The sequence below is a fragment of the Periplaneta americana genome, chromosome 6 (assembly GCF_040183065.1).
Source record: "Periplaneta americana isolate PAMFEO1 chromosome 6, P.americana_PAMFEO1_priV1, whole genome shotgun sequence".
Lineage (NCBI taxonomy): Eukaryota > Metazoa > Arthropoda > Insecta > Blattodea > Blattidae > Periplaneta > Periplaneta americana.
This window is the reverse complement of record NC_091122.1, coordinates 14,236,580-14,259,430: the sequence shown is the minus strand read 5'-3', so window position 1 is coordinate 14,259,430 and position 22,851 is coordinate 14,236,580. Positions and strand designations below refer to the sequence as shown.

Genomic DNA, 22,851 nt, shown 5'->3' with positions numbered 1-22,851 from the left:
AGAGGCTGTAAAGATTAAAGAGACCTCTTAAGAGATGACTTGCGAATTGTAACAGACACTAACATCAAATACATAAGAGGAGTAGAAGATTTTTGTCAAAAACACACAAGTAGCAAAAGTAACTTCATGTTATTTATTTAATATTAGAGACCTAGTAATTATTCTGTCTCTCTCGTCCCCTCTTTCCCTATATGTCTCTCTTCCTGACAGCAGACAAAAGAAATCGAATCCATATAATAATAAATTTAGCTTCCCTTATGCAAAGGTTGCCAGATTTGACAAAGCGTATTACATATAATTTGGAAACACACCTAAAAGGTAAAACGATATACATTTGAAACTGTTAGGGAATCGAATATACAAAATGTCAGAAAAATTTATACCTAAGTAGCGTTTGTGCTTATTTACAGTTAAGAAAGGGGGAAAAAAAATATCATCAGATATACCGCAAGAAAAATAATAGTACGGATTTATTGGGATTGATATCTAAACCAGTTAACAGCCATCGGTTAAGATAACTTGAAATTTCCATTATTATTAAAAAGCAGAACTTAAGACAAATGAAGGTTGGCATATATTTAAATTTATTAACCTACCTTTTGAATTCGTCAAAAGTTATATCTTTTTTAGATATATATATATATAAAATACAGAACTAAAATAATTATTGAAATATGTTTAATCAGATTAAAGTATTATTATAACTTTTATTTAAAATATCTGCGATTATTAGACAATCTGAATAATTTCAAGGAAAAAATTGTTCCGGGGCCGGGTATCGATCCCGGGACCTCTGGTTGAACGTACCAGCGCTCTACCAACTGAGCTACCCGGGAACTCCACCCGACACCGTGTTCAGTTGGTAGAGCGCTGGTACGTTCAACCAGAGGTCCCGGGATCGATACCCGGCTCCGGAACAATTTTTCCCTTGAAATTATTCAAATCTGCTTTACAGGGAGCTTTACCTGAAAGACTAGATTTGGATTAGCCAATCTCTTTGAAAATTTTACTAAATCACTTGCTGTTGATTGTTGTTTGGAAAAAAAAAGGTCAGACTCTCTGACTCAATAAATATAATTAATAAAACAATGTCAGACTTCAGAAACTCAAAGGAACTATGTTAGACACATTAGGATTTGAAAAATCAATTACTGGTAATCTCCCAACAGTTCTGAAACTTTCATAACTTTTTTTTTTTTTTATTGTTCAGACAGTTGTTTTTAACTCTCAGTTGTTCAGAGCTTATATTATTTAATTAGCTCTAATTTTACGTATAACACAGTCTTGTAAGTCAATATTTGTTGTATACCTTTCTTTTTTGAACTTGACAATGTGCGAACACTAAGAAAAAGAGGCGTGAAGTTTCGATAGTATTGTGAAAAATGTACGTTTCCGGTTCCAGTCACAAAAATGCAAATTGTATGCCTCCAGTGAAAAATACTAAGTATAGGTCTCCACTACTAAAAATGAAAAGAACGAAGAATCACAAAATGCAGTAATGTGTAATCCTATAATTTTGGATAAAATTGCTACTGAAAGAGTCTGTGAATAATGTCAGTAACGTCATTCCAATCTTTAACAGAGGAAATTCTCTTCAAAATATGTGACTGGTTCACAGTCAATAAATTGGTATTAAAATGTAACAAAACTAACGTAATTCAATTTAAATCCTGTCCAAATTCAACGTCGCAAATTTCTAGTGCAATAATTAACAATAGATTCCTATTAGAAACAACAACAACCAAATTTCTTGGCTTAAAAATCGATAATGTGTTAAATTGGAAAAATCATATTAAAGAAATTACCCCCAAACTAAATTCAGCTTGTTTTGCTATTAGATCTATGCAAAAGATAGTAAATATCAATACCTTAAAAACAATATAATTTGCATACTTCCACTCGGTAATGAGTTTTGGAATAATATTCTGGGGAAATTCCACAGATAGTAACAGTATATTTCTATTACAAAAAAGAGTAATTAGAATAATAGTAGGTGCCAAATCTAGGGAATCGTGTAGGACTATTTAAAAAAAACTACAAATAATGCCCATGGCTTGTCAGTATATCTTTTCATTAGTAATCTTCATCGCGTGTAATCGTGAAAACTTTGTAACTAATTCAACAGTTCATAGCATAAATACACATTAAAAAAATGACTTTCATACTCCATCGGCAAGTCTATCGTGCTATCAAAAAGGAGTGCGTTATATGGCAGTAAAAATTTTTAATAGCCTCCCTATCGATATAGAAAATGAAACTCAAAACATAAAATTATTTAGGGCCAAATTAAAGAAGTACCTAATTTCTCACGCCTTCTATTCTGTAGGTGAATTCATGGCATTCAATAATATTTCAAGAAATTGATACTAAAACTTTGTGTTGTACTAGTAGACTATATTGTAAATCTCGTCTGTATATATTTCATCTAGACTGTGACTATAAATTAAGATTTTATAATAGTATTAAGTTTTTTGACTTGTTCCATATTCTAGCTGTAAGCAATGTATGAATACCATGGAATGTTAATAAATACAATTCAATACAATACAATTATATATCTGCTTACTTGTGAATCAGACGTTTCCAAGCCAGAATAAAGCATACCAGTTCATAAAAGAAAAACTGTTTTTCTGTATAAATATTGACATTCTTTTTGTAGTCTATTTATATATTGAATACTAGTATAAGTCATAATATTTGTTGTGTGCATTAAGAACTTAATATACTGGTACTGTCCATCACAACTCACAAAATTTGTACCAAGTATGGCTTTTCACCAAATGTTAGCCTTTAAAAACCACTTAGAGCAACATGTCACCTCTAACTCTTCAAACTAGAGATAAGCATTGAATTGTGAATAACTTCAGCATATTGTAATAAATATTGAGATAGATTTTAAGTAAATCTAATGAATGTACGTTGAAAACAGAACTGAAATAGACTACATGACACTAGGATGACTAGCCTACATACCTGTACCAGTGTGTCTTCTACTTCTGCAACAGAGTCCAAATGGTATCCAGGCTGCCTTCACTCACTCGAAGTTAGATCAATACTGCTATGGAGACAGAAAGCGACTAGTGATATACAGGTGTGCACGCAGTCAATAACGTACATAAGTAACTGAGTGTTAGGAACTTATATATTGATTATATATGAATATTTTATTAAAAACTCGTTATCTTTTTTTTTAATTTATCACCAAAAACGTCATATCTATCACTTTATGAGAGATAATGTTCTGCTGGCAAAGATAACAATCTAGATTATAACTGTTTTCTGAAGCTGACCCAATATCAAGAGAAAACATTAACTTGGTACAGTTATCAATAATTGCACCACTGTGACTTGTCTGAGTTCAATTTCTAAGTTGTCATCGCTGCCATATATGCAGTATGACGCCAATTGGCAATGTTGCATTACGAAATTTTCAAATGAATAGTTTCTGGGTTTTCCACCTTGTATTAAGACTTTATATTGCCAAGTTTCGGAATTACTTGCAAGCAGTGGCGTATACTGGTTAAAGGGTTTGGGCTACCGCTGACCCTATTATTACACAAAATATATCTAACAATTACTTTAATTTTAATTACTATGGTAAAACTAATAATACAAAATGATTACATTATGTTATATTATAAACTTTTTCTTTTGTGATTTCCTTGGGCTACCGCCGGTAGCCCCGGTAGCCCGCAAAATACGCCCCTGCTTGCAAGTTGTATCTTCAGGCAGTAAGCCCAAAACCTGAAGTATCGCTTACACTATGCCTGGCTAATTCAAACAACTGGAATTTTTTTTGTCATAATAGCACTATTCCTTCTTCAGGGTAGGAAGGATCGTTCCTAACAATTGGACACATACTTACTTACTTACTGGCTTTTAAGGAACCTGGAGGTTCATTGCCGCCCTCACATAAGCCTGCCATTGGTCCCTATCCTGAGCAAGATTAATCCATTCTCTATCATATCCCACCTCCCTCAAATCCATTTTAATATTATCTTGGATACATTATTAATTTTAATTCTGGAGTTGTCTCTTTTTTAATTTTAGTTCACTTTTTCATTTACATAAATCTTTCTATTGATATCCTCAAATAATTTTTTATCTTAAAGAGTTAATTCAAGTACAGATATTTGGAAGCACACCTTTACTGATTTAATTTTTCATTTTACTTTTTAGTCTATTAAATTATTGCACATGGAGAGTAGACAACTCTATTAATAGTAAAAAAAAAAAAAAGTTTGCTGTTAAGGGTATATGTACGTAAACGACCACAAATATTATCAGAAGATGCAGTCTCCAAATTTCTAAAATTTTATAAGGAAATGAACTCACAATTCGACAGAAATTACAAGGTACCACAACAAGACTTATTAAAACTTAAATATCTGATAAAAGTATAAAAATATTACTAATAATATTTCTTCAACTTCCATTAGATCCATTATTTAGTATGAAACTATTGTTAGAAAAAAGAAGAGAATTTAATTTAGAAACCCATATAGCTTTTATTGATTTTGTGAAAGCTTTTGATAAAGTCCGAAGAGACCTTTTATTCGACATATTACAAGAAAAAAATATTCCAAATTTGCTATTGCAAAATATAATAGAGATCTACAGAGACAGCAAAATAAATGTCAAAATAAATAACTGTATATCCGAAAGAAAATTAGTTAATAATGGAGTTCGACAAGGTTGTCCACTATCACCAACTTTATTTAATATTTATATAAATGAAATTATTTTAAAATGGAACCAAATCTACACATCAGGAATCAAAATAACCAGTGCTCTAACATTAAATACCTTACTCTATGCCGATGATCAAGTCATAATTTCCAATTCAGAGGATAATTTACAAAGAGGATTGTATACATTAAATAAAATATTAAAAGATTTTGGGATGGAAATTTCAGCACAAAAATCAAAAGTAATGGCATTTTTAGGACAAGACCCAGTCAGAAGTAAGATAATACACAATAACCAATGCCTCGAACAAGTGCAAAATTTCAATTATCTGGGTTGTGAAATATCTTATCAAAATGAAAAAGATGTGAACAAGAAAATTACCAAATTTACACAAATTCTAGGAATAATAAACAATGCATTAAAAGCTAAATTAGTACAAAAATCTACAAGAATAAAAATATATAATACACTAGCATTACCCTCCCTTTTATACGGAAGCGAGATTTGGTCATTAAAGAAATAAGACATGAACAGAATCAAAGCAACGGAAATGAAATTTTTGAGGAGGACAGCAGGATATACTCTTTTAGACCGAAAAAGGAATGAAGAAATTTTAGAACAATTAGAAGTAGAGTCAGTAGAAGAAAAAATCAGCAGATACAAATTCAATTGGCTAGATCATGTAAGAAGAATGGAAAATTCAAGAATCCCAAGAATTATGATGCAATATAAACCTGGAGGACATCGTCGACCAGGAAGACCTTTAAGAAGACTGCTAGATGGGGCCGAAACAGGTCTACAGAGGCGTAATTCGTGAAGGATGATGATGATGATGATGATGACTAATAATATTTTTTTAGAATTCACTTTTTACTTTAAATTAAATTTTCCAAAATTTGAAAATTTTCACACATATTATTTTTTCATAACTCCACAACCATTAGAGATAGAATTCTCAAATTTTGTACAATAATTTTACATGCATTTATGCAAAAGGTAGACTACAATAATGCCCATTTCTTTGAAAATAGAAAAATTAGGTCACAAAACATTATGTAAATTTTAATATACTTTATACAGGACAAATAAAAAATTAATTGCATTAAAATAAACAACTCTACATATCTGAGAGTAGTCTACTTTTCAGAAATAAGTGTTTACTACATGCAGGATAAATATTAAAGTTGTCAGAGAGACCATAACAATGTTATGGTTACCAAATGATGTAACTGCAGATATTTTTGTTTTTGTTTTTTCATACTTTGTTAAAACTGGTTTGAAAAATATTATTAGTAAACTTTTAAATATTTTTATCAGGTATTTAAATTATAATAAGTCTTGTTGTGGTATCTTGTAATTTTTGTTCAATTGTAAGTTCATATTCTTATAAAATTTTAAAAATTTAGAGTCTGCATTTTCTGATAATATTGTGGTTGTTCACGTACATATAGCCTTAAAGCACAGATAACGTTTTAGAATTCTCAATGGCAAGCTGCAAAATTATGAAAACAAGTGCAGCGATTCTGCAGATAAGTAATGAGCTTGATTGGCATCTGCCACTGTATGTTTACTTTGGCTTCACTTGGCCTTTCGAGGGCCGGAACCAGGGGGGGATCCTTGCACATAGGCATTAATGGCCCATTGTGCGTCTTATGTATATGATTATCCAAGTCTGATGGGCAGTCTCTGTGGCAATAGTGAATTCGATGCTGCTTATCAGCATCCTGACCCAGCCCTGAAAAGTCAAGTCCCATCCCCAAACGAGTACAGTTTATGATAAACCTGAAGACTTTAGATCCTGGTGCACTATTGGAGATCTATACTACCCTCTAGAAAAAACAGCTACAGGTTTGTCAAAGGAGAATGGAAAGGAAGATCCTAAATGTTTCACTAAGAGTCAGACTCAGAAACGAGGAAATAAGAAGAAGGACAAAAATGCTTGATGTGGTAGAAAGGGCAGAAAACTTAAATGGAAATGGGGCGGCCACGTAGCACGTATGGATCACCAGAAATGGACGAATCGCATCACAATGTGGGACCCGAGAGAAGGACGACGGCACATGAGACGACAAAAAACCAGATGGGCGGACTGCTTCAGAACCAGAGCGGGAAGTCAATGGTCGAGAGTGGCACGAGACAGAGAAGTATGGAGGCAGCTGGCACCAAACATGAATCAACAAGCACCAGATAGGACAGAAAGTCAATGACAGTGAGTGTAATTCGTGTGAAGTGATATGAGGAAGTGTGGGAGATGAGTATGGTAGAAATGATCGAAGAGGGAAGTCAGGAACAGTGAAACGAAGAAATATCAGTAATATGACCAAGCTCCCAAGGACTCGCTCACCTTAGGAGCCTACTTATGAGCAATTCCCTGTGACAACAGGAGGCCCTTGCCCTTAGGGGATGTGTACGGGCTAAATATATTATTATTATTATTATATTATTATTACTACCCTCAAGACTTTACTCCAACCTATTTTTTTAAGTTATGCAAATCTAGCTTTCAGGTAGCTCAGTCGGTAGAGCATTGGCACGCTTAGCCAAAGGTCCTGGGATCGATATCCGGTCATGGAACAATTCTTTGGTCGGCGAGAAAAGGCACAAAGTAAAAAAAGTCGGTTTTCCTGTTGTACCTAATCACGTAAGTCTAGTATTTTTTCTAATTTTTGAAATAATAAAATTTCTTGTATTTTTAATTGACCAACATACATGAATTTCATTATTGTACTTATATTCAGTTAAAAATAAATTAAAAAGAAAGTCTCTCTTGAAAAATTAATTTTTTTTACTTATCTGCCTTTTCCCGCCAACCAAAGAATTTTTCCCTTGAAATTATTTTTAAGTTGCAGATGATAGTTGAATTTGAGAGGAACGTGTAGATTATTGGTGGAATGAACGAAGGAAACGGGAATACCTCAGAAAAACTCTCTGCAGCATCTTTGTTCACCAAAATTTCATCGCGACCAGGCCGTGAATTGAAGTCAGGCCATCAGACCTGACGAAAGTATATGAAGAGTCCACTGCGAAAATGATGGATGTCATTTGGAATACATTTTTCAGGAGAAGCAATTGAAAGTTTGAAATGCTTAGCGCTCAAAGCTTAACTGTGATTTTCCGATCATTACTGGACAATGACTATCTGTGTTAATGCCATATAACTCTGTATGTACATTCTATATGTCTTAAGCTTTGCATTGACAATCTAGGTTCATTTTCGACAAGAAAGTGACATCCATCATTCTTGCAGTGGACTCTTCATATGTTACTTAGTATAGCATCAAAATGAAAAGGTAGATGAATTCCATATTCTTCTGCTTTGAGGAAAGTGGCGGCGGTATTTGTGGCTTTCTTAGAATTTCTAATAGTTCCTTATCTAATTTCCTCGACCATCTCTTCTCGTAGTTGTCTTGTTACGAGGAATAGCTCTTTTGGTGGAGCTACAGAAAAATTTAGTCCCTTTGATAAGATCGGTCCAGTCTTTATTAGGCAGACATAACGAACCCAACAGAGTAGGCGACCCTTCATATATGATCTATATGAACCTGATATTGGAATCTGTAAGTTGTTTAGACACATTGGCAATATTAAGTTGTTTTATTAAGACATAACGGACCAAAGAGAGCAGGCAATTTCTCAGGCATGGGGATTTTTCCTCAGCGATGAGTAACTCTGTAACCTTACAACCTTGTAATTTTATATGCTCAATATATGCTATTTCTGAAATTGTATTCCCCCCCCCCCCTTCACAAATTTAGTAGTTATACGGGTAATTAGCAAAAGGAAATGGCAACTGTATTTTATGCATTGAAATGCTGCTTCCCTGATAATTTCCACAAATATTAATATTTCTGAGTGATTATTTTTTTATTCATTCTTGAATGTCATATGAAAAATATCACGTACCGGTACAATATTTGAAATACTGGTATCTTTAGTAGAAATATTTGTTATTTTAATTTCTGTTTTAAAGTGCATTTTCTTTTTTAATTTTTTTGGGCCAAAAAAATATATATATATATATCGTCGTGTGAATGCAAGAATTAGGTAATTTGATTTTTCATATTTTGTGACATTGCATATTTACTTATTTATTGCACTAAGGAATATGTCTCGTTTTCATTTACCTATTTGTTGTATTGGAAAATAGATGTCGCTGGTATCGTTCGATCAGTTACCAAGTTCTTGCATTACATTTTGTGCGATTTTTGCTATGCTATAAGAGAGGTAACTAAAAAACGCAAATTTAGTTACCTAGTTCTTGCATTCACACGACGATGTGTGTGTGTGTGTGTGTGTGTGCGTGTGCGTGTGCGTGTGCGTGTGCGTGTGCGTGTGCGTGCGCGCGTGCGTGTTAAACCAATTATTCTAGGGAGATTTATTCACAAGTAGGAAATATAGTTGCACTCAAAATTTCACTGCAATATCTCGAAAACTGTTTGAGTTATCAAGGAAACCATTTTAATAAATACAAGTTATGGATACTGTTTTTATTTATAATTAACCCATAACAATAATAGTTCTAATAAATCTGAAAATAGTATACAATTGCAGAAATATTGTACCATACATTGAGCATATTAGATTTCAAGGTTACAGAATTATTCATTGCTGAAAAAAAAAAAAAGAATTTCAGCAACTTCTCAGTATTCAAAGGTGTTATGTCCCCCCTTAAATTTTGAAAAACATATCGGAAGTTAGATCTTCATGTTACAAATATTTCTAGAACATCTAGCGGTCAATTTCAGAAAAAGATAATGAAAAAATACACTGGATATCTTTAAAGATTTAAAATATAATTTAAGTTTGGGAAATGTTTGCTGTGAGATGAAATGTTCAACTAAACACACTACATTGTTGTTTTTGTTGTTTAGTCAACTGTCCGAAGACAGGTGTGAAACATAAGTGACACCAATAAGGCACCACTCGTGAGGCAACTAAGCCAGAAGATAGTGGGGTAGAGTTCCTTTCCCCCTCCATTGCATACATCGGTGACTAGTAGCATATTCCACTAATCAGACTTCAGATGTATACAAACAATTGTTGTTCTTCCAACACATCGTTAAATGAGATGTACTGCTTGATAATACAGTAAGATGTACATATCAGCCAGAACCTCAGTTAGAAATACACTTACATTCTGAAAGAAAATTGAAAAATATTTTTTCAATTTCATTATGTAATGAGAAAATTTTCGAGGTGTGTCCCAAAAAAAGAAATTACTGGCTGATGAGTCAGTGCGTAATCTCTAGAAATGTTGCATCATGTCGTGATTTCATCTCTCATTATCTTTCTCCATCGCTGTGTTTATGAGCTTCCTGCTGGTCGTGGACGTGACCTTCAAACCTGCAGGGAGAAGTTATCAAAGTGTTTCCACGAAAAGCAATGCACCCACAATTTATTCCATGTTATACGCCACGATGATAACTTGATAAAGAATTATTACAAGTACTTAGGCCAATTCGTTCCCTTGTAAGATATCTAACTTTTATTTACCGCTGTGCCACATTTTTCCTTCTGAATATTTTTTGCTAAGTAACGATCATAAAGATTAGAACTCTTCCTCCTTCCTCAACCAGAAATTGAAGTGATCACTTTTGCCAGTAGTTCGGTATAACATTATTCACTGTTACTTTGCAGCATTCAGAATTTCAGTGTATTTATACAGGATGGCAACCTGATCATAGGCATTAAGTTAATAACATCCAAAGACGGAGTTACACTGGTGTTTCCTGAAAATCTGACCGTTTAATCCTAGTGACCCTAGAATAATAATAATAATGTTATTCGATGTTAAAAATAAGAAAATAATTAAATATTAAAACAATAGTTGTTGTTGTTGTTTTCTAATGCCAGGCGTTTGACAATAAAGTCATTTGACCTCTTGCACTCCAATATTTTTCAAAGATATTATCATGACCAGCCACTGAAGCACAGATTTTGAGGTGTTCCGAATCCATTTCTTGGTTTGAGTTGCACAATGGGCAGTTAGGGGACTGATATATTCCAATTCTATGCAGGTGCTTGGCCAAACAATCATGGCCTGTTGCCAATCTAAATGCAGCTACAGACGATTTTCGTGGTTAGAAACAATGTGTGTTACAGAAAAATGTGAAAACCAACCTATATAAAATGTTTGTACTGTCCAATGGCTCTTTGTTCCAATCACTTCATTTCGAATATCATCATATTTAAGGCGAGTCACAAAGTTAATACGTATTTTAAATTGAAATTGAATTATTTCAACAAGAGTACTCTATCAATGTGAGGTAAGAGAAAAAGAAAACAGACTAGAACTTCAACGTGGGAACTGCGACACGGCACCGCAGAACCATGAGGATCCAAGCGCACACAAGAAACGGCACAAGTAGAATCGATTTTCAAGTCACATTTTGTAAACGAGGAAAACGCGAAATGAACGACCATCGTCACATTTCTCGATGAACGAAAACCAGCTCAATTATGCACTTTCATTAAATTCAAGCTACACGACCTGGTATGGTTCCCTTATAAGTTTTAAATTTTGTACTGATATTATAAATTTTTTTTAGCTTATTGAGTTTGCTAAGTTTTATAATTCTACTGATACAGTATAATTTTTCTGAACATTTTCACATGTTAAGTTTTTTTTTTTTAAGTTTAAAACAATAGTAGAAGATCCAATAGATCAAAATAAATGGTACAGTCACATTAAAAGAATGGTTCTTGATCACCCACCATGCAAGGGCAAGCATTTCATTTTAAATTGGTTGGAAGACGAGATATTGGACGACTAAGGAAAAGCTGGAGGGGGGGGGGACAATTTTAAAGAAAGCCTTTGGTTTGGACCGTGATAAAATCCAATTCTTGGAATAGAAGAAGACGAAGATTTTACAAAGTTTCTACAAATCCAGAAAATCCACGTAGAATGCTGGCAGAAAATTGGAAATTTGCTGTCTATATATTTATCCTGTTTTTTCTAAGCATTATAAAGATATGACTGGAAGTCTTACTACTTGTGAATGTGTTGTGTCAATTTAAAATCCTTTCCCATGTAAGGACAGAAAAGTTCGAAAGACTCAATTCTTGAAATAGATGATGATGAAGCACATATCGCGAAATTTTTGCGATTTTGCACTGTCATAGATGTAAAACATCCAACATTTTAGGGCTGTATATCATCTCCGTCATCAGACAAGATAGGGAAAGGCGAAGATAGCAGCTAGCTCTATTATTGTTATCTCATGAAGCTACGTATTATATCCGTGGTTAGGGGAGGCATGGAGAAGGGATGCTATCTCTCGGGATCTATTGCCATTATCTCAGATTGAACAGATAGGTTCCCCTCCCTTGCTGTCTTCCATGATGAAGGAGCCTATATATCGATCTCAAATGTTAATTACTACAGTAAAACCTCGATAAGACGCGCCCGCTTATTACTTTATCCTGTGTAATACGCTTTTTTTGTCCGGTCGCTGTACATTTCATATAAAACGCCTTTATAAAATACCCCATTTTTTGCGCCCAAGTCTCGCATAATACGCTATTTTTGTGAAATATTTTCGATGTAATTTTCAGCAATCTACTGTAACAGCAATGAAACATTTTGGCCATTGAACTCATTGGTGCCATTAACCTGAAAAGTACCGGTACTAGTATTCGACCCTTTACCTGCGCATTTAAACCTTCATTCTGTACAATACCCCACCCTCTTGTTACGCTCTCTTATTTGACTTCAGATATATACAAACAATTGTTTTTCCTTTATAGGCGGAGTTTTGGGGGTCACGGAGGGCACTGCCCCCCCCCCCCAAACTTGTCTGAACTCGTTTCTTTTTTATTAACGTTAGAAAATCTTGAATTCAAAAAATCTTTTTGCTTTTGTTTATACTCAAGTTTCTGTGCTTAAATTGATGAATTAATGTCTTCAGATGATGTGTCTAGATTATTCATTTTAAATTTTTGAATATGTTGTTGTTGTTGTTGTTGTTCTCTAATGGCCGCAATTTGGGATCATTTAACCCATTTTACTTCTTGCTTCCCAATAAAGTATAGAAAAATTTTTATTTTTGTGAATAGGTGTTCTCTTCCCATAGGTGAATCAATTTTTGAATGTAGCCTATAAGAATTTCTACACCTCATTTGAGGAATGGAAGCACTGTAATGTTAGTTTTGTAACAGCCTGTACTCCTGTGTTAGAAGTATGCAGGTGTTCAGGTCGCCATTTTGAGAAATATGAATAACATACTGCACAACAATGCAGAAAGAAGAAAAGTGATCCCAATATAATGTGTAAACTTAAAGACGAGATTAAATAAAATAATTAGAGTTTACATTTCATATGATATCTTCAGGTCTACACCTGTGGAGTAACGGTCAGCGTGTCTGGCCGTGAAACCAGGTGGCCCAGGTTCGATTCCCAGTCGGGACAAGTTAGCTGGTTGAAGTTTTTTCTGGGGTTTTCCCTCAACCCAATATGAGCAAATGCTGGGTAACTTTCGGTGCTGGACCCCGGACTCATTTCACTGGCATTATCACCTTCATCTCGTTCAGACGCTAAATAACCAAAGAAGTTGATAAAGTATCGTAAAATAATCTAATAAAAAAAAAGATATCTTCAGGAATGCTTACTATAAAAAGTTTCTGTTAGCACTGTTATGTAGTTCTATTGATGTACTGGTATATGTGTTCCTGTTTGAGAGAGAAAAAGACAGAGATTGTTTTAAATTATGCCCTATTATAATTTGTAGTAGATCTACAGTTCAAGTCCTATACAAGTCGGTCCGAAACATAGTGAATATGGATGTAACACTGTAAGAAACATGCCCCCCGAAAATACCTTTATTAAATGATCATATTTCGATATATTGTACTATACCACGGTCAACTTATAGGGGAAGGGAGGTAAATGATGTCCCCCATAACCCGTTATATGGGGATTCTATGGTTTTTCTTTGCCCCCCCCCCCCCCCCCCCAAGGAAACGGTTCTCTCCCTACCGATGCCTCTGACACATCGTCGAGTGAGTTGTACTGCCTGATAATACAGTAGATGTACATATCAGCCAGAACTTTAGTCAGAAATACACACTACATTTTGAAAGAAAATTGAAAAATATTTTTACAGTTTCATTATGTAGGGAGAAAGTTTTCGTGGTGTATCCCAAAAAAAAAAAAAAAAAAAAAGAAATTAAAGCGTACATACAATTACAATATCCAATCCTCTTACTAACCTTCTCTCTCAAACAACATTCCTCACTCGGCCGTAATAAAATTCTGAAAATTTTTGCTGGCAGTTTGTTGTCTTTTGGTGTATTGAAGTGTCTATGAGTGAGATTACAATGAGTGTTAAATGAAAAGTGCTTTCTGTCTCAGAAAAATTGGAAATCTTACGAAAGTACGATGAAAATAGTACTCTTAATCAGAAACAATTCTCTAATTCATTAGAAATCCCATCATCGACATTAAGGATGATAATAAAAAATCGCGACTTAGTCACTGCAGCTGTGATGTCGGGAGGATGTAAGTGCAGGAAACTGAAGTGTGGTAAACATGAGGACTTGGAGAACATGCACATGGCAAACGACTATAAATGACTTTTTTCGAAAGAATTAAGAATACCAAAGTGGAATGAAGAAAATGCTACTCTTTGCTCAAAATGGAGTGAAATTTTTTTTCTCTGAAAAAATTACTCGCTGTGGACAACTCCAGAAGTTGATTGAACTATCTCTGTCTTCCTGGAAGTAATGCATCAGTGGAGAGTGTTTTTTCTTCAATGAACATGATATGCACATCCAAAAAATCCAGAATGAGTTTGAAAACTCTTTGGGTCATGCTTGCTATCTTAACCAACTTCAACATGACCTGACTAAGATCTGTCACGAATTTGTTGCAAAATTGGGATTCAGGAAAGGCCTGCTTAAAAAAACCAAAACTACCAGTAGTTTAAGTAGAACGTAAGTGGAATGAATATTTTTAGTACTGGTATATAAAGAGAATGCCACAGCATGGCGCGTCCTCTGGTTGCAGATAGAGGAGACAGCCTCAGATATGAAGGGTAGCTGCGAATATGTTGAATAAGCAGTCACGGACAGCCGGTTAGGGGTAGTCCTCCAGCTTGGGGGTTGGGCTAACAACCAATCACCGTAAAAAAACAGCTTGTTACGAAACCACAAAATAAACCTCGGAATAGGACTGAATCTTGCACAGGATAGGGACCGATGGCGGGCTTATGTGAGGGCGCAATGAATCTTTGGGTTCCTTAAAAGCCATAACTAAACTAAAACTAAACTAAACTATATAAAGAGAATGAGTATTTTGATTATTTAAAGTCAGTAAAAACAAAACAATTAAGTACAGTACATATTGTAAATGTACGTACAGTACAGTAATTATATAATGGAGTAATACTGTATCATATTTCATGAATTATGTATTTCAATAAAGAAAAATGCTAATAGATACTGGTATCTCTACAAGGTTAAATAAATAAATACTACTACTGTCTAGAGTGCCAGTACGGGTAATGAAGCTTTGCACACACACACACATTCACAACAGTCTATGCATGAAATGCTGTATTCATTTACACCCATGATTATTATTAAAAAAGCTGTGATTTTTATGTATGGCAGTGAAGTTGAAAAAAAAAATCAAAGGAAAAAAAACTTGAGAAAATTTGTGCACGTGAATTTTAGCAATATCTAACTGCTGTGAAATTTTCAAGAAGATATGATACAAACTGTAGAAATTATAAAACTCAGTAGTGCGTCACTAGTCCAGTAAAAGTTCATTGTCATCATTACAGTCTTAAATGGCATGATATCTGATCAAAGAGGGATAATCCTTTTTTTCCACTACTGAAACAAAGCTTCTAGCTATGACGAAATCACAATGAGTCTGCATACAATGAAGCTTATCAGCACCTGAACTGCCGAGTCACTTTTAGTCATAGTGAGTGATAAGAACCGCGGACTGTAGGGAGGGATCTGTGCTCCACAGTACGTCCTTAAATAGCCAGCTGCTCAACCTGCCAACAAATGATGCATTGTGCAGAGTAGAGAAGTTAACTCAATGCTCTAGCTGTTACTGAACTTACCTCAGGACAGGCTGAAGACAATGGAATGTCCACACCTGTGGAGTAACGGTTAGCACATCTAGCCGCGAACCCAGGTGGCCCGGGTTCGATTCCCAGTCAGGGTAAGTTACCTGGTTGAGGTAACTCGTTTTTTCCGGGGTTTTCCGTCAATCCAATATGAGCAAGTGCTGGGTAACTTTCGGTGTTCGACCCCGGACTCATTTCACCGGCATTATCACCTTCATCTCATTCAGACACTAAATAACCTAAGATGTTGATAAAGCGTCGTAAAGTAACCTACTAAAAAATCATCATCATCATATCAAATATTAGGTCAGAAGGCTTCTTACTATCTAGAATTTTCTATCCCTCATTTGATAGGACAGCCAAGAGACCTTTTCTCATTAGGACGGTATCTTAAGATTTCCTTTGGATATACAGAAATTAATGGGTGAATTTAATGCGTACAGAGTCGACTCTCTATGTTTATTATTGTGACTGAAAAAAAGGGGCAAAGACTTTTCGATTCTCTCTCTCTCTCTCTCTCTTGTAGTAGTAGTAGTAGTAGTATTAGCAATATTAGTAGCAGTATTAGTGGTATTAGCAATGTCAGTGGCAGTATTAGTAGTGACAGTAGCAATAGTAGCAGCAGTGGTAGTAGTAGTAGTAGTAGTAGTAGTAGTAGTAGTAGTAGTAGCAGTAGTAGTAGTGATAGTGGTAATAGTAGTACTGGTAGCAGTAGTAGTAGTAGCAGTAGTGGTGGTGGTAATAGTAGTAGCAGTAGTGGTGGTGGTAATAGTAGTAGTAGTAGCAGTAGTGGTGGTGGTAATAGTAGTAGTAGTAGCAGTAGTGGTGGTGGTAATAGTAGTAGTAGTAGCAATAGTGGTGGTGGTAATAGTAGTAGTAGTAGTAGTAGTAGTAGTAGTAGTAGCAGTAGTGGTGGTAATAGTAGTAGTAGTAGTAGCAGTAGTAGGGTGGTGGTAGTAGTAGTTAGTAGTAGTAGTAGTAGTAGTAGTAGTAGTAGTAGTAGTGGTGGTGGTGGTGGTAATAGTAGTACTAGTAGTAATACTGTTTTTTTGTCTTTTATGGAGGAGAGACCCGAAGGCTTACACTGCAGCCTGAGGCTTATTGTGCTTACCACTCCTAATCTGGGAATGATTTGGTAACCGAATGGCCACGCTCTTGTACAAGTACAGCACGACATACTGTGGACTTAACCCAGGCTTTGGTATGGATGATGATAATAATTAATGATGGCTAAATGAGTCCGAGGTCCAACACCGAAAGTTACCCAACAAATCTGCTTCAATTGGTTGAGGGAAAATCCCCGAAAAATCCAACCAGGTAACTTGTCTCAATCAGGATTTGAACCTGGGGGGTCTGCTCGTTTCACGGTAGTAGCAGTAATAGTGGTAGTAGCAGTATTAGTATTAGCAATGGCAGTATCAATAGTAGTAGTAGTAAATAGTAGCAATACTGTTATTAATAGTATTAGCAATGGTAGTAACATAGTAGCAGTGGCAGTAGCAATAGTAGTAGTAGTAGTAGTAGTAGTAGTAGTAGTAGTAGTGGTAGTGGTGTTAATGGTGCTGTATTATTTAATGGCACTCCCAACTGCACGGTTTATTCAGTGTCTTAATTCAATATGGGCAATAAAAAACCCGAAAGAATTTGTCTGGAGCCCTCTGTCAGGAAGAGGTTGCCTTCACATGCTGTAAATCTACGATATGGGACCCCCAAGCTATACTTTTCTCCTGGAGAGAGATATGGTAAAGATTTTTATTGTCTTTTATAGTCCATGACCCTTTGTTAAGATTTTAACCCGTGAATTTTGCATTCTGGGGAGATGTTGCTGGTTGCTAGCATCTTAGGAAGGTAACGAGGTAACGAGCAGGACTCGTACTCCCAGGACGCGCTCAAACGTGAGTTCGAATCTCGATTCAGTTAATTACTTGGTTGGAATTTTTAGAGTTATGTTAGGCGAATGTCGTAGGTGGAGGTAGAGAAGTTCAAATATCTTGGAGCAACAGTAACAAATATAAATGATACTCGGGAGGAAATTATACACAGAATAAATATGAAGGGTACACGGGAAAAACGATCAAGGTCCAACAAAAATCGAAATTGAGTTAATAATGCTATCTTATAATGGAAAGGAAGTACTATCATGTGGTGTACCTGGTAATAAGAAATCATCGTTCTTGACATTCCACTACGTCAATTTCTATTAAATACACACATAACAACAATCTTTAAAATTCGTTTTTCTCGAAACTTTCTAAAATGGACCTTGATCGTTATTCCCTTCATATGGGAAATGCCTGTTATTATTCGGTTGAGAAGCTTTTTTTTTTTAGTAGGTTATTTTACGACGCTTTATCAACAGCTTAGGTTATTTAGCGTCTGAATGAAATGTAGGTGATGCGGGTGAAATGAGTCTGGGGTCCAGCACCGAAAATTACCCAGCATTTGCTCATAGAGAAGCTTTTATCATCTAGTCTGCTGTCAAAAAATCTGGAAGTTAGAATTTATAAAACAGTTATATTACCGGTTGTTCTGTATGGTTGTGAAACTTGGACTCTCACTTTGAGAGAGGAACAGAGATTAAGGATGTTTGAGAATAAGGTGCTTAGGAAAATATTTGGGGCTAAGAGGGATGAAGTTACAGGAGAATGGAGAAAGTTACACAACGCAGAACTGCACGCATTGTATTCTTCACCTGACATAATTAGGAACATGAAATCCAGACGTTTGAGATGGGCAGGGCATGTAGCACGTATGCGGGAATCCAGAAATGCATATAAAGTGTTAGTTGGGAGGCCGGAGGGAAAAAGACCTTTAGGGAGGCCGAGACGTAGATGGGAAGATAATATTAAAATGGATTTGAGGGAGGTGGGATATGATGATAGGGAATGGATTAATCTTGCTCAGGATAGGGACCAATGGCGGGCTTATGTGAGGGCAGCAATGAACCTCCGGGTTCCTTAAAAGCCAGTAAGTAAGTAATGTCGTTGTACTCACCCCACCAAAATACTATCTCGCTATTACCAATTCCACCAGCCTCGCAGTTGATAAAGCATCAAAATAACTTACTAGATTAGATTAGATTATTTATTACATTCTACAAATGCAGGTACTGGTACATGTGTCCAAGGACAACTGAATATATAACAAGCCAGCCAGAATAACAAATAATAATAACTTAGAATTAGGTAAAGCAAAGCTATCCTACTGCAGGTCCTGAAATATCCTTAGGATGGCGGGATGGTCAGGCTAGCACTTCATGAGATAACAGGCATTGAGTAGCAGTAGGGATGTCAATTGTACAGAATGGCCGCCTTTGATTCCAAGGAACCAGTTTGGTGCTCATTTCTGTTAGATGGCGAGTAAATCCTAGAGCCACAGTGTGGCCGGAAGAATTAGATCAATGAAAAATGCATGACCACATCGGCAATTGAACCCACGACCATCTGGCTTGTAATAACGCTACCATTACACTAGGTACGTGGTAAATGTATACATATTTAAAGTCTACAAGTTACATATGCTAACACATAGTTCCTAGATAAGAAATTACTGGTCAAATAACAAAAATTAAATTATACAATAAAAAGGCATGTGGACATAAATATTTTGTAAAAGCAGATTTGAATTAATTTTTATTCTGTATTGATAATTATTTTCTAATGCTTACTTACTTACTGGCTTTTAAGGAATCCGGAGGTTCATTGCCGCCCTCACATAAACCCGCCATTGGTCCCTATCCTGAGCAAGACCAATCCAGTCTCTACCATCATATCCCACCTCCCTCAAATCGATTTTAATATTATCTTCCCATCTACGTCTCGGCCTCCCCAAAGGTCTTTTTCCCTCCGGCCTTCCAACCAATACTCTATATGCATTTCTGGATTCGCCCAAACGTGCTACATGCCCTGCCCATCTCAGACGTCTGGATTTAATGTTCCTAATTATGTCAGGTGAAGAATACAATGCGTGCAGTTATTTTCTAATGCTTACTTACTTACTGGCTTTTAAGGAACCCGGAGGTTCATTGCCGCCTTCACATAAGCCCGCCATTGGTCCCTATCCTGAGCAAGATTAATCCAGTCTCTACCATCATATCCCACCTCCCTCAAATCCATTTTAATATTATCCTCCCATCTACGTCTCGGCCTCCCCAAAGGTCTTTTTTCCTCTGGCTTCCCAACTAACACTCTATATACATTTCTGGATTCGCCCATACGTGCTACATGTCCTGCCCATCTCAAATGTCTGGATTTTATGTTCCTAATTATGTCAGGTGAAGAATACAATGTGTGCAGCTCTGCGTTGTGTAACTTTCTCCATTCTCCTGTAACTTCATCCCTCTTAGCCCCAAATATTTTCCTAAGAAGCTTATTCTCAAACACCCTTAATCTCTGTTCCTCTCTTAAAGTGAGACTTCAAGTTTCACAACCATACAGAACAACCGGTAATATAACTGTTTTATAAATTCTAACTTTCAGATTTTTTGACAGAAGACTAGATGACAAAAGCTTCTCAACCGAATAATAACACGCATTTCCCATATTTATTTTCTAATGCTAGAGAATTAAAAATATTTGTACTTTCATGTTATAAAGTCTTTTGAAAATATACTGTATTTCTCGAATGCCCCACGCACATTTTACACTGCTTGGTTTATTGGAAATGAAGTTGACAATATTGCCTGATTTTCCTCTCGCGCAACTCCTAAGGTGGTAATGCATGCTATTATCTTCCTGCGCAGGCATTTCAATTGTTAACGTCGTTAAATGGCGTTTGGATTAGCAGTACATGTGTTGAAGTTGATGAGTGTATAGTTTGCACGTCTTATATTTTCAATAATTCTGAAAATGAATACTACTAAAGGTACGAGATTGCATTCCTTTCCTTGCAGCGAATAGCTTAAAATTATCAAAGTTGCCGAGAAACATGGAAATTGTGACGCATGCTACTACTATTGCAGGATATCGCATAAATAGCCGATTAAGCAAGACTACTGACAGACATACAATCCGTGTGCATAGGATGGCATTGATATGCATCCTAATACAGTATAAAATGTATTTATCTATTGTTAACTGAACTGAATTTATGTTTAATAGTTTTATGCCATGAATAGTTGAAAGTTTTATTTTTGTAATTTGTGTTGTAACTTTTTTTTTTCATTTCATAAGTGGGGTACAGTACATTACTTATTCAAAGGCATGGAGTATTCGAGAAAAGATGGTATTAGGAAAGCAGATGGCTTATGATCATTTTTTTGTATTATATTGACACTATAAATCTATCCACCTATTTTTATATGTACCTACCTACCTGCCTGCCTGGTTGCCCGCCCCTCTGTCCATTCGTCCATCTGTCTTCACCCATCCACCTACCTAAACTTACTAATTTATTTACTTATTTATTTGTTTATGTATTTATTTATTTGCTTGATGATTTATTGATTGTTTATTTATTTATTTTACCTTGATTATTATTTATTTATTTATTTAGCAACCATAAATTATGTTCTCTTGTTTTACATGTTGTCAAAATCTACTAATTTCTAAGCATGGCCCACTGATTGTTACTTCTTTATTGCTTTTTATAAACATACATACAAACATAAGTGTTCTGCCCATGGGCAGGTCTTTCACTGCAAACCCAGCATTCTCCAATATGTTCTATTTTCTGCCTTCCTCTTAGTCTCTACATATGATCCACATATCTTAATGTCATGAAAAATATTATAGAAGGCTTTTTGTCCTGAACTTCTTGCTTTAATAAATCCATTTTGTTTCTTAAAGATCTAGAGTTCCATTGTAAAATTTTTAGAGTGTCTATATCTTTTTCGTTAATGTTACCTTTTCGTTTTAATTCTCGATCTTTAAATGCACTACCCAATGAGACATGGAATTTATTCTTTTTAGCCTCATTTTTATATTACAGAGAACGAATTTTGCTTCTGCATTGGACTGACACCATACTTCAATCCTTTTGGTATTATATTTGCCTCTTTGTCTCATTATATGGTTCTTTGCAATATTAAATTTGGCTCTGATGGACGGTGTGACTTTTGGTGTTCCAAATAAGTACTTTAGTACGATTCTTGGCATCTCTCAGTGCAGTCCCTACCCGGAGATCGGATCAAGGGACTATTTTACCTCCGGAGAATTTTGCACTGAGGGACTCCATGAATATAAACAGTGAAAAATATAGTGGGACTGCGTTGGTGGTAATGCAGCTTATGTGGGTACCTCTTTGTTACTTGTTAGCTTAAACAACAAGTTTAAGCCCCCTCACCACGACAAGGTGAGTACCCACGAGAGCGACTATAGTGGACTTTATGTTGTCAGCAAACAGCTGGATACATTAAGAAGATTGATATCTTAACGTCGTCTATCATCTGATATCTTCTTCTGCCCCGAACTCTTCTCCCTTTCACCATTCCTTCCAGTGCATCCTTCAGTAGGCAGTTTCTTCTCAGCCAGTGACCCCAACCAATTCCTTTTCCTCTTTCTGATCATTTTCAGCATCATATTTCCTTCACCCACTCTTTCCAACACAGCTTCATTTCTTATTCTGTCTGTGCACTTCACGTGCTCCATTCTTCTCCATATCCACATTTCAAGTGCTTCTATTCACTTCGTCGTAATGTCCATGTTTCTGACCCATACAATGCCACACTCCAAACAAAACACTTCACTAATTTCTTCCTTAGTTATTTTTCCAGAGGTGCGCAGACGATTATCCTTTTTCTGTTAAAAGCTTCCTTGGCCATTGCTATCCTCCTTTTGATTTCCTGGCAACAGCTCATGTTACTGCTTACAGTACACCCCAAGTATTTGAAACTGTCCACTTGCTCCACTGCCTCATTTAGAATTCGCAAGTTTACCGCTTTTTATATTATATTATATGCCTTTTATATATAGGTTTCTTATGTCTGTGTTAAGTCCCTATGTCTTATACCCAGAGAAACAAATAGTATATTCGCAAGGAAAAGTCAGCAACCTGTTGTATTGTATTGTATTGTATTGTATTTATTAACATTCCATGGTATTCATACATTGCTTACAGCTAGAATATGGAACAAGTCAAAAAACTT

The 22,851-nt window shown here is 35.6% G+C and overlaps 2 protein-coding genes across 3 annotated transcripts in view; one reads left to right on the top strand and one right to left on the bottom strand.

Annotated features, from left to right (window-relative positions):
- Mdr50 (Multi drug resistance 50) overlaps positions 1–3,126 on the bottom strand; it is a 70,629-nt gene extending 67,503 nt beyond the window's left edge. Inside the window, exon 1 of the mRNA XM_069827513.1 lies at positions 2,974–3,126. The gene's annotated coding sequence lies outside the window, so the exon portion shown is untranslated. The remainder of the gene's footprint in view (positions 1–2,973) is intronic.
- Positions 1–22,851, top strand: part of LOC138701015 (deleted in lung and esophageal cancer protein 1-like) — a 168,793-nt gene that overhangs the window by 45,849 nt on the left and 100,093 nt on the right. The window lies entirely within an intron of this gene.